This window comes from Eurosta solidaginis, chromosome 4 (assembly GCF_040869045.1).
Source record: "Eurosta solidaginis isolate ZX-2024a chromosome 4, ASM4086904v1, whole genome shotgun sequence".
Taxonomy (NCBI): domain Eukaryota; kingdom Metazoa; phylum Arthropoda; class Insecta; order Diptera; family Tephritidae; genus Eurosta; species Eurosta solidaginis.
The window spans coordinates 190,289,092-190,305,931 of NC_090322.1; the positions used below are offsets into that span (position 1 = coordinate 190,289,092).

The window sequence follows — 16,840 nt, forward strand, 5'->3', positions numbered from 1 at the left end:
ATAAAATCTATTAATTGTATACAAGACGTGAAGTTCAGATACTTAGGCCTTCAATTGGAACTGATATCTTTTAATTCAAAGGGGCTTAGAAAGTAGAATTCGTCAATAAATATGGTCCCGCTTTATCTGGCCGGCCACTAAAGACCTCACAAAGACTAAATATGTCCATAGACTTAAGATGTCCATCCATTCCAGAATTTTTTCGGCAAAAAAACCCCCAATTAGGTACAAGGACTTATGTTATAAGTTTTCTAGGACCCAGCTTAGTTGCTTTCTCGAGATTTAGCGACTATACCGCCCCTAGTAGCCAAGGACTAGAGCTTGGGAGTACAGGACAAGAAAAAAGAACATGCAGGACACAAAATCATACCATTCTCAACAGTTTCTTTCCGCAGCCCGCACCTCCTACATCTGCTGTTACTGACGAGACCCAATTTATAACTATTTAACGCCAGAAGGCATGGTCTAGTTAGTATGCAGATGATCTTTTTGCAGCCCCCCTCTTCTATCCACGCCTTTCCTGCTTGATGTAGCATATGCAACTCCTTTCTGCTTTTATTTTCTCCCAAATCGTCTATTGTCGATTCATAGTGCCGCACTATCATATGCCAACTCTTCGGCCTTTTCGTTACCTTCTATTCCTTTGTGACCGGAAACCCGATATATATGTACGGTTCGGCCTGAGTGAAGTTTCTCTAAAGCTTATTGGCATTCCAGAATACATCATTATGAAGTGCTGTGTGAGATTTTTGCTTTAATGACCGCCCGATTATCAGTATGTATATTGACTTGACTGCAGCTTAAGCACGCTTCTTTCTTAATTACTGCCTTTTTCACGGCTGCAATTTCCGGTTTCAAGACACTACAGTGATCTGGCAGCCTGTTCTTATTTCCGGATCGACACAGTAAACAGCAGACCCGACATCTTCAGTCCAATTGGAACCATGTGTATACCGTTTATAGTAACCTGGGTCTTTTTTTATTGACGAAAGTTAACGGATATCGCGCCATCGAATATTCGATAGGATTTGGGCTCAGGGAAAAAAGGAAAAAAAAAGTTCCACTACGCATACCCAAAAAAATAATTTTCATGAAAAAAACCTTAAAAATCAAAGTCGGACGAAAAGACAAAAAAATGAAATTTCGCAGGCTCGAAAATTATTTTTTTGGGTAACTTTTTTTCCTAAGCCCATATCGTATCGAAAAATCGATGGCGCGATATCGGTTAGTGTATGGTATGTTCTGCCATTTTCGCATCTTTGCGCTAACCCTAAAACTCTATTGCTGCTCCAAGGCGTTCCTCGAAGCTCAGTAGCGGGACCATGTAGTCTGCCGCCGTGGGGAGGTGGTAGCATGCTCCGCCTACCGTACTGAGGTTCCTCGGCTCAACTTCCGGGAAAAGTAACATAAAAAATTTAGAAGAAAACGTTTTCAATTAGAAAAAAAAAATTATCCGGGTTCGCACCTCGGAGGTGATTTGGCAAACACTCCGAGTGCATTTCTGTCATGAAAAACTTCTCATTGAAAATTCATCTGCCTTGCAGAAGTCGTTCGGAGTCGGCACAAAACATGTAAGTCCCGTCCCGAAAATTTGTAGGGAAAATTAAAAAAAGGAGCACAACGCACATTGGAAGCTCGGTCAAAATCTCCGCAGAGGTAAATCGCGCCAAGTATTTATTTTTATACTCCTACTAGCTTTACCAGGCGCACGTTGCAACGCCCGAGATCGAACGGATGTTGAGTTATTTTTTCTGTTTTGTTTGTTGATAATTAAATTTATTGTTCTGTAAATTGAATTGAATTTTGTACGCATATTTGGTGAAATTTTCTGTTAAAACATTTTATTCTTGTATCTTATTGTATCTTATTTTATATTATTGTATTGCTTTTACCGCTGATGATTGTTGCTTTGATTACATTCCGAAGAAGCATGACTGTTGCGCCAATTTTCAATGTTGATATATGCGCAGGCATTCCTTTTGGTTCTAAGGAGTATAGAAATTCATTTGGATAGTTCACAATTTTATCTTCATCTGTAACTGTGTCGATCGATTTATGTATATTTCGTCACTTCAACAGGAAATTGATTTTGAAAGCGATCATTGATTTTGTTAACATGATCATTTTTGGGAGCTAAGATAGTTCTTTCGCATAGCCAAAAAACAAAAACATTTAAATTTAAAATTCTTAATTCTGAAATATGAAAAACTCTCGTCTTGATCGAAGGAACCTCGAGCCAAAATTTGGTGATGATCGAAGTATAGCAAACACGTTTTCATAGGGAACACACACACAGAATTTGATTTTTATAGAAGACTAGCAGACCCGGCAAACGTTGTTCTGCCCTAAATTTGGCCTATCTGCATACATTTTAATAAGCTTTTTCCGTCTAACTCTGCCCTACCCCTCTACACTTTTTCCTAATATTTTTATTCACTCCTCCCTCCGTCTTTTTCGCTTCATCTGCATCTTCGTCTCATTCTATCTCTTTCTCAGTCTCCTTCTCTCGTTTCTCTTCTCTCAAGTTTTTCTCCTTCTTCTTCATCTCTTATTGCCAGTCCCAGAGGGTGGTATTTATTTTGTTCCAGTCCCATTCCGAGTCTCAGTCCCAGTCCCACTCCGAGTCTCAGTCCCAGTTCCAGTCCTAGTCTTAATCCCAGTCCCAGTCCGTCTCTGGTATACTTCCCAGAAAAAAGCATCGTAAATACTAATATAGGCAAATTTATATACGAAATTTCAGGCAAATCGAATAGGATTATGTTAATAGGTATGTCGGTATTATTAATTCTTGTCTTTATTTCGGCTTCGCATGCATATTTATCAGTTTTGCCAGGTTGATGCGACTAAATCGAATATCACAATGACTTTTAGAGCTCTCAGCTACAGCTTTCATTTGATATCCATAATACATACACATTCTATGTGTATCCGGGTCCATGTTTTGGCCTATATCTCAAGACCGTAGTCACCCAGCGGTGTAAAACTTACTCTGTACTAAAGCATACATCAACAGCTTCAATTTGGTACCCATAATATAAAAACACATTCTAGGTGTATCCGGGTCCACGTTTTGGGCTATATCTCGAGACCCTAGCCTCCCAGCTGTATGAAAATTATCCTGTACTATATCACTCATCAACAGTTTTCATTTGATATCCATATTGTATAAACACATTCTAGGGGTACCGGGTCCACGTTTTGGGATATATCTCGAGACCCTAGCCTCCCAGTTGTATGAAAATTATCCTGTAGTATAGCACTCTTCGACAGTTTTCATTTGATATCCATATTGTATAAACACATTCTAGGGGTACCGGGTCCACGTTTTGGGATATATCTCGAGACCCTAGCCTCCCAGTTGTATGAAAATTATCCTGTACTATAGCACTCATCGACAGCTTTCATTTGATATCCATATTGTATAAACACATTCTAGGGGTACCCGGGTCCACGTTTTGGGCTATATCTCGATACCTTAGCCTACCAGTTGTATGAAAATTATCCTGTACTATAGCACTCATCAACAGCTTTCATTTGATATCCATATTTTATAAACACATTCTAGGGGTACCCTGGTCCACGTTTTGGGCTATATCTCGAGACCCTAGCCTCCCAGTTGTATGACAATTATCCTGTACTATAGCACTCATCAACAGCTTTCATTTGATATCCATATTGTATAAACACATTCTAGGGGTATCCGGGACCACGTTTTGGCCTATATCTCGACGCCCTAGTCACCCAGGGGTATAAAAATTATCCTGTACTATAGCACTCATCAACAGCTTTTATTTGATATCCATATTGTATAAACACATTCTAGGGGTACCCGGGTCCACGTTTTGGGATATATCTCGAGACCCTAGCCTCCCAGTTGTATGAAAATTATCCTGTATTATAGCACTCTTCGACAGTTTTCATTTGATATCCATATTGTATAAACACATACCCGGGTCCACGTTTTGGGATATATCTCGAGACCCTAGCCTCCCAGTTGTATGAAAATTATCCTGTACTATAGCACTCATCGACAGCTTTCATTTGATATCCATATTGTATAAACACATTCTAGGGGTACCCGGGTCCACGTTTTGGGCTATATCTCGATACCTTAGCCTACCAGTTGTATGAAAATTATCCTGTACTATAGCACTCATCAACAGCTTTCATTTGCTATCCATATTTTATAAACACATTCTAGGGGTACCCTGGTCCACGTTTTGGGCTATATCTCGAGACCCTAGCCTCCCAGTTGTATGACAATTATCCTGTACTATAGCACTCATCAACAGCTTTCATTTGATATCCATATTGTATAAACACATTCTAGGGGTATCCGGGACCACGTTTTGGCCTACATCTAGAGACTCTAGTCACCCAGGGGTATAAAAATTATCCTGTACTATAGCACTCATCAACAACTTTCATTTGATATCCATATTGTATAAACACATTCTAGGGGTACCCGGGTCCACGTTTTGGGCTATATCTCGAGACCCTAGCCTCCCAGTTGAATGAAAGTTATCCTGTACTATAGCACTCATCAACAGCTTTCATTTGACATCCATATTGTATAAATACATTCTAGGGGTATCCGGGACCACGTTTTGGCCTATATCGAGACCCTAGTCACCCAGGGGTATAAAAATTATCCTCTACTATAGCACTCATCAACAGCTTTCATTTGATATCCATATTGTATAAACACATTCTAGGGGTACCCGGGTCCACGTTTTGATCTCAAGACCCTAGACACGTAGCGAAAAAAAAGATAGACGTTGGCCGATTCTCAGACCTACCCAATATGCTCACAAAATTTCATGAGAATCGGTTCAGCCGTTTCGGAGGAGTTCGGCCTCTAAAACCGTGACAGAAGAATTTTATATATTAGATGTAGATAGACTGAAGCCAAAACATTTTTTTAACAAGGGCAGATAACTAAACGTCCAAAAGGCATAACAGCTAAACTTAACAATGCAGTCAAACTTTAGGTGTTAAAATAACTTAAGTTTGTACGGCAGCCATAGTTTTTCCCCATTCCACATTTTACTAGAGGTTTTAGGACTTAACGTCACATAGCTCTTTACCAATTTTAATTATCCTACCATTTCAACATCCAGATATATGCAGTATAATATATTCCATTTGTATGGGAGGTGCTACGGCCCCTTTTTCCCAATTCCATTTTTTATTAGTGGTGTTAAGGATTGACCTCAAATAACTCCTTACTGAATTTCAATGTTCTGGCATGTATACCTTCAAAGGTATGCAGTACCAAAGATTCCATTTGTATGGGAGGTGCCAGGCCCCTTTTATATATCGAAATTACTTTTAAGCCTATAACCTTCCCGTTCGAAGGAACCCATAACCAAAATTTGGTGATGATTGATGTGTGGGAAATACGTTTCTATAGTGAATACACACACACACACAGAATTTGATTTATATATATATATGGCTAAACCGATTTGGGATTTCAAAATCAACTAACCATCATCTCTCCTTCCTGTATCTTTCCTAAAATTTCATGGCAATCTGTCGAGCCTTTCTCGAGTTATGGAGTGACAATCAAAATGTACACTTCTTTTTATATATATAGATGGGCATAAGGCCTGCAATTAAGATGTATCTAGAGCTATGTGTACAGTGCCGTGAGGCTTTATTCGCTCTGTATTCCACATGGAGTCTACATGACAATTTACTATCCAGTATACTTACTTAATTGGCGCTTAACCGTTTAAACGGTTATGGCCATCCAACATGGGGCACCAGCCGCTTTTTCGTTAGGTTAACTTGCGCGATGAAAAGTTTTCCGTTCGGAGTTGGCATAAAACATAAAAATAAAAAGGAGCACAAAGCAAATAAGAAGAGAATCTCAGCCTAAATTTCTTCGCGTCAAATGGCGCCTAGTATTTTTTTTATGGGCAAATGGGAGGAGGGGATGAACAGTGTTACATTATAATAATAACTACATTGATGGCTCATAAATGTAAATGGGAACTAAGGTAAAGCTATACTTAAATTGTCTGCAGATCATTCAGTCAGTCAGACTTACTCTTGAATGCACGGAATGATCAGTTACAGAAAGCATAAATCGAGGCTGCTTCAAATTCATTGGATTATGAGAGGTCAAATAAGAGATGGAACTATTTTATGGATGCTCATTGTAGCCTTAAAAGACATCACTATTTCTTTATGCTGGTTACCTGGATAAAGCAATCCTTGAAATGTTTAATTTGTTTGCCGAGATGGCCAGATAAGTTTTCGAAATGAGAAAATTTTCTACGACCGGCTTTAAGAAAAGTACAAGAAGGATTGAAGAATAAACTATAAGGGAAAAAGACTTGCTTGCTTGTTGGCTCCTATCCGACTATTTTTGAAGTTCCCACACACGCCATGTCTATCGAACAAAAAAAAAAAGAACAGCGTATTTCTCAAACTAAATAAACCAGCTGCAAGATTACTCTCGGACGTCAGCAAATGACATTGTACCATTGTACGTTTGTCGATGTCTACGCTACAGCCAAAGTGGCTCAGATTTCTGGAGGAATAGTTTCTCGTCAGACTGGTAGAGGTAAGAGAAATTGATCCTTCGCTGCTACTTAAGTTCATACGAGATAGCAAGTGCTTCGAATAGAAATTTAGTAGGAAATATTTTGTTGCACTTGTCATTCATTGACACAAATTTTCATTCGGAGCTCAAGCCTCTTGTTTGGCAAATACTCGTATATAAAGGATAGCCAATTTTCTCACTAATAATAAGGTATGTAATTTTTGCTGAAGCCCAAACGTTTTGTCGAGACATGAAATCGAGAATTTATAAAAAATAGTCCTTAGGGAACTGATTGAAATCTCAACACAGATTGATAACTCAAATGCACATACATACGTAAATTTCATAATATGAAAGTGTTTCTAAAGCTTTGTCACTAATGAAATGCCCTTCACGCTGATCTCAAGTATATGTAATGCGCGATAACCTCCGTCGTACCCTTTTAATTTTTCCTAAAAATTGGCGGGACGGGACCTACTTGTTTTATGCCGACTCCGAACGGCATCTGCAAGGCAGATGAGTTTTCACTGAGAGCTTTTCATGGCACAAATAGCACTCCGAGTGGCTTGCCAAACATCAAGTAGATGCTCTTATCAATTTGTGGGTACATATAAACAATTTCCATCATAATACAAAATATACCCCATAAATTAATTCCACTCAATAAAATTGAGTTTCACTCAAAGCAAAACTGACTTTCACTCGAAAAAGAGATAGAATCTATGTATAGGATGAACTCAACTCAGTGAGAACAAAGCAAAGAATGCAATCTGCTCATTCTCAAACACATGTAAACGTTCCCTGGTCGTTTGTAAAATGACTCAATTTGAAACTGGTCGAAATGACACGAGTAAAGTAAAATTTGGATGCAACGATGGATAAGTACTTTGGACGTCGGGAAGAACAGACGACGTGTGTCGCGTGGCGTCGAGTTTGGTGCGTCCGTTAAGTGTTATTTTTATTATTGTAAAATTATAAGCGGTGCTTGTGGTTTTGCATAAACAAAAAAAAATATATATATATATTTATTAAAAATTAAAAATGTTGCGAAAAAAGTTCAAAGAGAAAAATAAACAATAAAATACTTTTATAAGGATTATAGAGTTGAAAGAAGTGCAGAAATACCTAATATTTAAATGTGTGGATGTGTAGATTAACACAAAGGTGTATTCAAAGTGTTTAAAGTGAGATTTGTGTGTTAGTTAATATTTTGGAAAAATCGAAGGCTATCCATTTCGGCCAAATACGCTAAGCGCGCAAACGTGTTAGTATGCGTGTGGGCATCACATACATATGTATGTACATTAATAGTACACACAATTATATGTATATGTATTAGTGTGCGTAAGTGTTTTGATATCTGTTGCGCTTTAAATATTTTTATTTTTGTACACCTTTTCTGTTGATAAAATTTTTTTATATACATTTTTTGTGCAAACGAAATAGGAAACAAGTAAGGATGCGAATGTCTTCGGCTATGCCGAACACTTCATTCCTTTTATGAATGGGGCTGAACAATAATCTTATCCCATACGTAATATCCAAATAATCGGCTGTATAAAAGGCCAATTAATGCTGCCTTATAACCATAAACAGATAAAACAGCTGATCGAACCTACCTTATGGAAATCAATGTAATCGATTAAAGGTACCATAACGCTAACGCCATAACTATATCATAGCCAACCAATTGGTTTTGGTTTCTCGCCATATCCATAACCTAAAAATAGTTGAGTTGGCGAATTTAATAATTTTATGTAGATTTTATTCATTGTTTTGGATACGTTATGAATAAGAAACTTCTTTTTGTGGAATATGTTTGTAATTTTTTGCGTTTTCTTAATTTTTATGAAATTTTCACGATTTTTAGGTTAAGGCACCATTAATCGATCACATTGGAGATGGTTATGGATATGGGTATGGTTACGACTATGGCGTTAGGGTTAAGGAAGTTTAATTAGTCCTTAAGATATAATCTATAGTGACAAATGTACATACCTAACAAATTTTTAAGATAAATAAAAAAAAATAGGTAGGTAGTTTGTGTGAGGATGCAAAGTTTCACGTTTTTTGTGGTCTGCATGATATAGCTGACCATGAATCACATATCTTAACAATATATAACATAAACGTAAGCATTTGATGAAATTTGAAGCTTCTAGCCTTCAAAAAGGGGGCAAAATTGACAGTTTATATGGGACATATAATATATATACCACCGACCTCTACGTATTTTTCAGACAACAATATATGCTACATACGTAAGCGTTCGGTGAAATTTGAAGCCTCTCGCTATTAAAATAATTCAGAAATTACGAAAAGTTTCTTATCTGAACAATCGGTTGTGGGCCTATCGCATCCATTTTTTCAGACAACAATATGTGCAATATATGAAAGCATATGGTGAAGTTTGAAGCTTCAATATGATAAATTGAGGAAGATATGACAAAAATCCTCTTTTCTGAAAAATCGATTGCATGGGGGATATATGCTATAGTGGTCCGATCCGGCCGGTTCCGATAAATGTCTAATCGGACACCTAAAATATACCCGCTCTCCAAATTTTATCAAGATATCTCAAAAATTGAGGGACTAGTTTGCATACAAACAGACAGACGGACGTGGCTAAATCAACTCAGCTCTTCATCCTGATCATTTCGGTGTACTTATTTTTGGGTCTATCTATTTAAGGACTTAAAATTTTGAGATTCGTGACGAAGTTCATATACCATTTCATTTTCATGAATGGTATAAAAAGGCAAGGGAAACCAAATTATGCGTTCAATCCAAACTGTCAATAAATCAAGGTTTGTTATGATGGTAAATTTAATTCTAAATAAATTGGCGTCAATTGACACGGCTTGAGAGATTTTAAGCAAATAAAAAATATTTGCGGACGAAATTATAAGGAAAAGGTTAATAGGAAAGGGTGCAAATTTTTTTTAAATTTATAGTTAAATATATTAGAAAACAAAAAAACAAAAATATTATTAGAAATTAAAAAGTAAGGAATTCCATGCCATCTTCTTTTTTAAGCTGTCTTTCGAAGAACTTTCCACTGAAATACTTCTCGGGTTATCGTTTGCGAGCTTTAATAATTTTTTGGTTAGCAGATATCAAGATTATCAATTATAAAAAAAGGGCGCCTGCATATTAGAGTGGGTGAAAAAATGAACCATATAGGCAATCACATAAAATTTGAGATTGAATTTTCGGATGAGTCGCATAGAGTATGCGGCTATAGCAAAAAAGCAGTAAAAAAGCAGTAAAGTACACTTACAGCCTTTTAAAAATTTTGATGGCAATATATTTATACGACACCAATTTACTTAATAGCTTAACTATTTATCATTCAAATTTCAAATTTAAAAATAAAAAAGATTTACAATTTGTTCTATATATCGAAAATTTTAAATTTCCTAACGAAAAAAGCAGTAAATCAAATTTCCAAGACAAGATAGCAGTATACTATAAATATTACTGATTTTATTCTCTGCAAATCGGCTATACATAGAAATGATATAATTTAATTTTAAAATAACGCTATAATTAAATTTTATTATAAGAATAATTTCAAAGCAGTGTAAGTCAAACTCTTTTCTGAAAAATAAAATAAAAAAGCAGTAAATTTTATTTTACTGCTTTTAGATTTACAACACAAAGACATGAAGGCACTTTGCGTCTGATTTCGGGCATCGAAAATAATTATGTACCAGAGTCACATGATAATGGCTCCCCATAAAGTCATTAAATAGGATGCATTAATAAAATATTTAATTAAAAAAAAAAAAAGTAAAACGGAATTTCATATTTCTCTGCTTTCATTTTTTACACTTTACTGCCTTTTTGCTATAGACGGCAGTATAGCCAGTTTTGAAATCTTTGTATGGGTTGGAGTGAGCTCTTTTGTTTCAGCATGTCCTATGGAGAGACTAATTGTACCTGTTAGTGCTTGAACGGGTAGTGTCGAAATGGTCCTCTTCTGTTCGACAAGTCCTCTCTCTATCCGTACAGGAATTCATAACGATTTTATATTATTTTTAAACTTCAATACAATATTTTGAAATTTTGTTCTATTGGTATTGTAGAAAAATAAAAATAAAACAAATATAACATCTACGCCTGTTCAATTGATATTCAGAAAGTTCCAATTCATATTCAGAACTTTTAGTACTAGTATTTTAGGTTCGTTCTATTCCATTTAATTTAATTTTTATTTTACATATTTCATTACGTTTCTCTTTTGTTTCTTAAAATAGGCTACATAAATTTCAAGCTGGCCCATCCCAAGTGTACACAAAAGGGACTATAGGGTATCAATTTTACCCCAGTGTAGACAACAGCAATCAACCACAGACCACTCTCTTTAAGGAATTATATGCAGAGCACTAAACGGGTAGACCGTTAAATTTCCCATAAGAATATATAAAATCAGTGATTTAGGTTAGGTTGGCCAATAAAGACCTCACAGACCGAATGTGTCCATAGTGTTACCAGATTTTGTTTGACGACCAAACAGAAGAACTCCGATCAGGTACCAGGTTAGGTTAGGTTAGGTTGAACTGGTCGGTCCATGAGGACCTCACATACACTGATTGAGTCCGTAGTGTTACCAGAAGTTTGTTATAACGACCAAACTGAAAAACCCTATCAAAAACCAGGACCTATGTTATAAAATAACTGCGTCCTCTTGGCAAATACTAGAAGCTTCCTAGGACTTAAGCCACTTGCTGCTTCTAGATCTGACAGCTGTATCACTCCTAATAGCTTCAGTCTTAGCCTGGCAAGCGCAGGGCACGACCACAGAACGTGCTCGATCGTGTCCTCCTCCAGCCCGCACTTCCTACATCTGCTATCACTGACCAAGCCAAAGGCAGTGTCCAGTCAAAATATCCCTCAGGAGTATACATTCCTCTCTTTTTAATGATACCAGCAACTTTGTTAGACTAAGGTTGTAAGACCTACAAATAATCTTCGACACTTTACAGCCCCGCGCTTGAACCCACGCCTTTCCTGCTTGGTCGATGATGTGCACCTCTCGCCTTCGCTCAATCTCGCCCAGTCTAATTGGTACGTCTACTGAGCAAGATTCAAGAGATGCACCCTTTTTAGTTAGTTCATCCGCTTTTTCATTCCCATCTATTCCCTTATAGTTTCTAACAATCAGTCCATTTACGCACGCTTCATTCTTTCACACGATACGCCTTACGGACGTCAGTTCCTCGCTGTCATATTTGAATAGCTCCGCGGACAATTCATCAGACCCGAGGCCTTGTTGTATTTTTATCTGCTTATTCCTGTTTTGACTTCTTTAAAATCTGGTGGGGGTACATATATTCTATCATTATCGATTGCAGCCACCGCTTGGTCGATTATGTGCACCTTTCGCCTTCGCTTAATCTCGCCCGAGGCCTTGTTGTATTTTTATCTGCTTATTCCTGTTTTGACTTCTTTAAAATCTGGTGGGGGTACATATATTCTATCATCATCGATTGCAGCCACCACTTGGTCGATTATGTGCACCTTTCGCCTTCGCTTAATCTCGCCCAGTCTAATTGGAACGTCTACGGAGCAAGCTTCAAGGGATGCGCCCTTTTTAGCTAGTTCATCCGCTCTTTTATTCAGTCGGATGCCAAAATAACCAAGTTATAGTAAAAAGAAGTGGGCTCTATTTGCAAGGATAGAAAAAATATTCCTAAACTAGCTTATGCTGAAGAGCTTAAAATTTAGGTGCGGTTAGGTTGAACTCGTCGGCCCCTGAGGACCTCACAAAGACTGAACGAGTCCGTATTACTTTTTGTGTCGGACGCACTGTGCGTCGGGGCGTATGACTAACCGATTGAAAGAAGTCTAATGAACAAATTCTGGGATGATTTTCATAATATTTCTGGAATATATCTTCTTTATAAATACGGCAGTGGTATAGACTTCCTATCATAGAGGCAATTTATTGGCCTACCACACCAAAGGTCTCATGTTCAAATCACGGGTTAAGTAACAAAAAAATACTTTAAAATAGGGACCCTGGGAAACAGGGAAAGTCTGGGTCAAAAAATTGATCCCGGTGATACCCATAGCATTTTCATGGCGAATAATGCAACCCTTTTATTTTTCGAAATTTTTTAAAGGACTCCACAAATAAAAGTAAAATCCGGACTTTTATTTTTTAGCGACAAATAAGAGCTCGGCCTTATTACTATGAAACGGCTCATCCAAATGAAACGATTTTTTTTACCAATAGATTCTGCTAAATATCTATATTTTAAACTTATATGGTCATTTGATTGTTTTTGGTACTAATACCAGAAATATGTCTTAATAAACTAAAACCAACTCTCACAGTGCTATATTTATACTTTTCCATAGTAGACTTTGCCTTGTGTTTTCGCCATAAAGTTGTAGCAAATTGAGATATTGTCTTGAAATTGTATACGTCGTCTGTATGAATAAAATTCGTCCCATATGCTGAGCGGGGTCGCCCCTCGGCAGTGTTTGGCAAGCGCTCCGGGTGTATTTCTACCATGAAAAGCTCTCAGTGAAAACTCATCTGCCTTGCAGATGCCGTTCGGAGTCGGCATAAAACATGTAGGTCCCGTCCGGCCAATTTGTAGGGAAAATCAAGAGGAGCACGACGCAAATTGGAAGAGAAGCTCGGTCTTAGATCTCTTCGGAGGTTATCGCGCCTTACATTTATTTATTTTTATGCTGAGCCGTTCCAAAGTTATAGGGTCGGTTTTTTATTCTGTCCTTAAAAAATAAAAAAGTCCGAAAATAAGTTTTTCTGAAGTAGTGTTATTATAAAAGGAATAACAGTTTGGGTCCCTACTTTGAAACGTTTTTGATTGGATGTTGTTCTTGTTGTATTAACGATAAAGACACTCCCCGAAGGCTTTGGGGAGTGTTATCGACGTTAATGGTCCTTTGCCGGATATAGCTCCGGTACGCTCCGGTAACAAAGCACCATTAAGGTACTAGCCCGACCATCTCGGGAACGATTTATATGACCACATTAAACTTTCAGGCCATCCCTCCCTCCCCACCCCGTAGTTCCATGAGGAGCTTGGGGGCGCCAGAGGTTCGTACATATGTTAATGAAACAGGATTCGCCGCGGGTAGGTGAGGTTGACAATTGGGTTGGCGAAGCTATATATTGCTCTGGCAACCCCTTGAATTCCTTGGATCATAAGCAATAGCGCAGGGCATTGTGAATGATGACTAAGTGTGTTATCTTATCTGTCAACTGCCTGACAGGCTGTTCAATATGGCTACATTTCAGCGTTTTGACAGGCTGTTCAATATGGCGGCGCCTATCTTCAGCGGGTGATAGAAAGAGATACAGAATGAGACAGCGATAGTCATTTACAAATCAGGTGATCCAATCACTTTGGAATTTTGACGTTTATGCAGAAGATATCACACTTAGTCATCATTCACAATGGCGCAGAGCGCACGTACGCTAGCAAATATCCTAATATTTCTCCTGTTTCCTAGGGCCACGCTCATGAGTTTATTAAATTATTTCAATGTTGGCAGTTCTTGCTGTGTTTGTTCATGGGTAGATAAATTTGGAAAAAAAAAAAAAATAAGGTATATTTGCGTATATTTGCCTCATGCGTCAGCTAACGAACTACAAAACTTATTTAATAAATAATAAGTGGCAAAAGGTAATAAAAACCAAAAAATAAATATGCAAAAAATAATAAAAATAACAAATATGCAAAATTATATTTGATGTCCTCTACATTCAAATTGGGGCAGTAAAATCAAATATGATAAATGTACAACTAGTAGCGTGCGCGTAATTAAAGCAAAAATTAATGATCACAAGAATATAAATTTTAATTGTCTTGCACAAGAACATCTGACTCTGACTCTTAAAAATATTTATGGATCAATAATATCAATAGCTTTCGCTTGTTGTTGCTTGGATGTCAATATAAAAATATATATAGTTTATGGAGGGATGATAAACTCGTGTTTCTCTTATAGAGATTTTCGCAGAATTAACTTGAATGAGCTTTATGGTGATATGAATAGTATTGATTGGACCGTATGCTGGAAACATCCAACTGTTGATGATAAATTTCAAATTTTCACAAATCTGTTTTTGATAAGCATGTTCATGTTCGTATTATTCTAGCGAAAAGCTTGTGTTCGCTTTTGTGCAGTAATATGGTTTTGAAGGTTATTAGATTACGTTACAAGCTTCACTGGAAATGGAGGAAATTCCCCACACAGGCAAATTGGGAAACTTTCAAAGTTGCTAGGAACAAAACTAAACTACTCTTGTCATAAGGCGTGAAAAGCAAGCTTATTTCACAGTGAAATTAAAGTAAAAGCTCCCAGATAAAGTGCTCTGGCACAGTATTAACAACCTTAAAGTACGAGAAAAAACAGAAGATACTGTGCACCTTATGGTTTGCATGCCAACAATGCCTTTCTTCAGATTGGCCCATCTTCTGTCGATATCTCAGATTTTGTGCACGTGAAAGTCTTTGTTTTACTGGTTCTAGGTTTGATTTCGTTGCTGTTTCAGAATATGTTGTGGGAAAATGTATGCTTAAGTTCTAACGTAGAGGGGGAAGATAGACTTCCCATTTAACTTATTAAAATCATATATCACCAGCTAGTTCAAAACAGCGATCAACTAAAAAAATCGCAAAAAAAACTGACTGCCTTCCCCATAGGCGCAAATGCAATTTTAATTTTGAACAACGACTTTTTTCGTTAATTAGTATCTCCACTAATAATAAATCGAGTACATAGTTCGGTAGGTTGTAAATTGGGAGGTGCGGCTATACTCATCGCTTCGATATTTCAGATTTTTGAGTTAGATTCCTATTGAACTAGGTGTGCCATATAGTAGCAAGGAAAACCTCCATACCAAATTTCAACATGACACCTTCAATGGCTTTTGATTTATGGTTTGCAAAACTTTGAAATTTACTTCTTCTCAATATTGCCCTTTTTGCTAAGTTTTAACAAATTTATATTTTTTGTCGTAAAGTCAATCCCACGTATAAAGTTTCGTTGCTGTATCCATCTTTGCTGACGAAGGAATTATCAAATTTTTTCCACTTTTCGAAATTTCTACATCTTGGGCGTGGTCGTCAATCGATTACGTTTATTTTCACAATAATACTAGTCAAGACAACCTACGTACCAAATTTCAACAATATTCAACGGCTTCTGATTTGCGGCTTAAAAAACTTTAAAATTTTCTTCTTCTAAATGTGGGCGGTGCCACGCCCATTTTCCAAAATTTTATCAAATATCTAATTCTCGTAATAAGGCAAATCCCTATATAAAGTTTCATCACTTTATCGGTTCGATTTCGCCCATTTTCAATAGAGTTATATTCTGGGTTCAGATAAGCCGGTGTACAAAATTTCGTAAAGATATCTCAGTTTTTACCCAAGTTATCGTGTTTAAGGACGGACGGACATGGTTTAGTGAAAATCTTTTTGAATGCTGATTTATATATATCTCGATTATTTAAGGCCATTACGTACTACCGTTATCAAACTTAAGTTATATTACACTTGTGTACAAGCATACGGCATAGAAATATTGAGACATAAAGAAATTATATAAATGGTAGAAATATTTTTGTTATGTGAGCGTTATATATGTATATGAATTTGGGTATATACTTTTCAAATAGTTATATGGGCTTCATGTGTAACACTTCCGGATAAATATGGGACAAGAAAAATGGTTTTTGGGCACCTCTAATAAATGGGATTTACCGTACTGCAACTGGAGTGAGACTGATAATGATAACGAAAGTGGGAGTGGTACTGTGAGTGAGCGTGGTAGTGAGAGTGGAATGGAGAATGGTGTGGGTATGGGCGTTGGGATGGGTTTGGGCTGTCGTAAGAAGTGAAAAGTAATCAGACTCAGAGGAAGCTGCAGTGACAGAAGGTGAGCATGAGATAAGATAGAAAAGCGCGAGACAGCAGTGAGTAAAATGTGATGGATTGGATGTCTTATTGGATTCGCATAATATCGCTGGGCAAGCGATTTTCGTATAAAATTTAGTATAATCTGCAACGGTGTTTACACAGCAATCCATGTATTCCCATTCCCGGACTAACATTTTTGGATTGCAGACTTTATTCCTTTTTTTGGAACAATGAATACATTTTTTTAGTCATTATTCCTTTGTGTTAGTCCGGACTAATTATTCCATTTTGCATTCCTCAACCGAATAATAAAATTTAAAAGCATTTCGCAAGTGAATATTAACAATAAAAAGCAAAAATAATGCAAAAGATTACGAAAAGC

At 37.0% G+C, this 16,840-nt stretch overlaps 1 protein-coding gene across 5 annotated transcripts in view; it reads left to right on the forward strand.

Annotated features, from left to right (window-relative positions):
- The first annotated feature begins 7,446 nt into the window (after positions 1-7,446).
- LOC137250804 (3',5'-cyclic-AMP phosphodiesterase-like) overlaps positions 7,447-16,840 on the forward strand; it is an 801,094-nt gene continuing 791,700 nt past the window's right edge. For all 5 annotated transcript variants that reach the window (XR_010953079.1, XR_010953081.1, XR_010953080.1 and 2 more), the window contains exon 1: positions 7,447-7,897. The gene's annotated coding sequence lies outside the window, so the exon portion shown is untranslated. The remainder of the gene's footprint in view (positions 7,898-16,840) is intronic.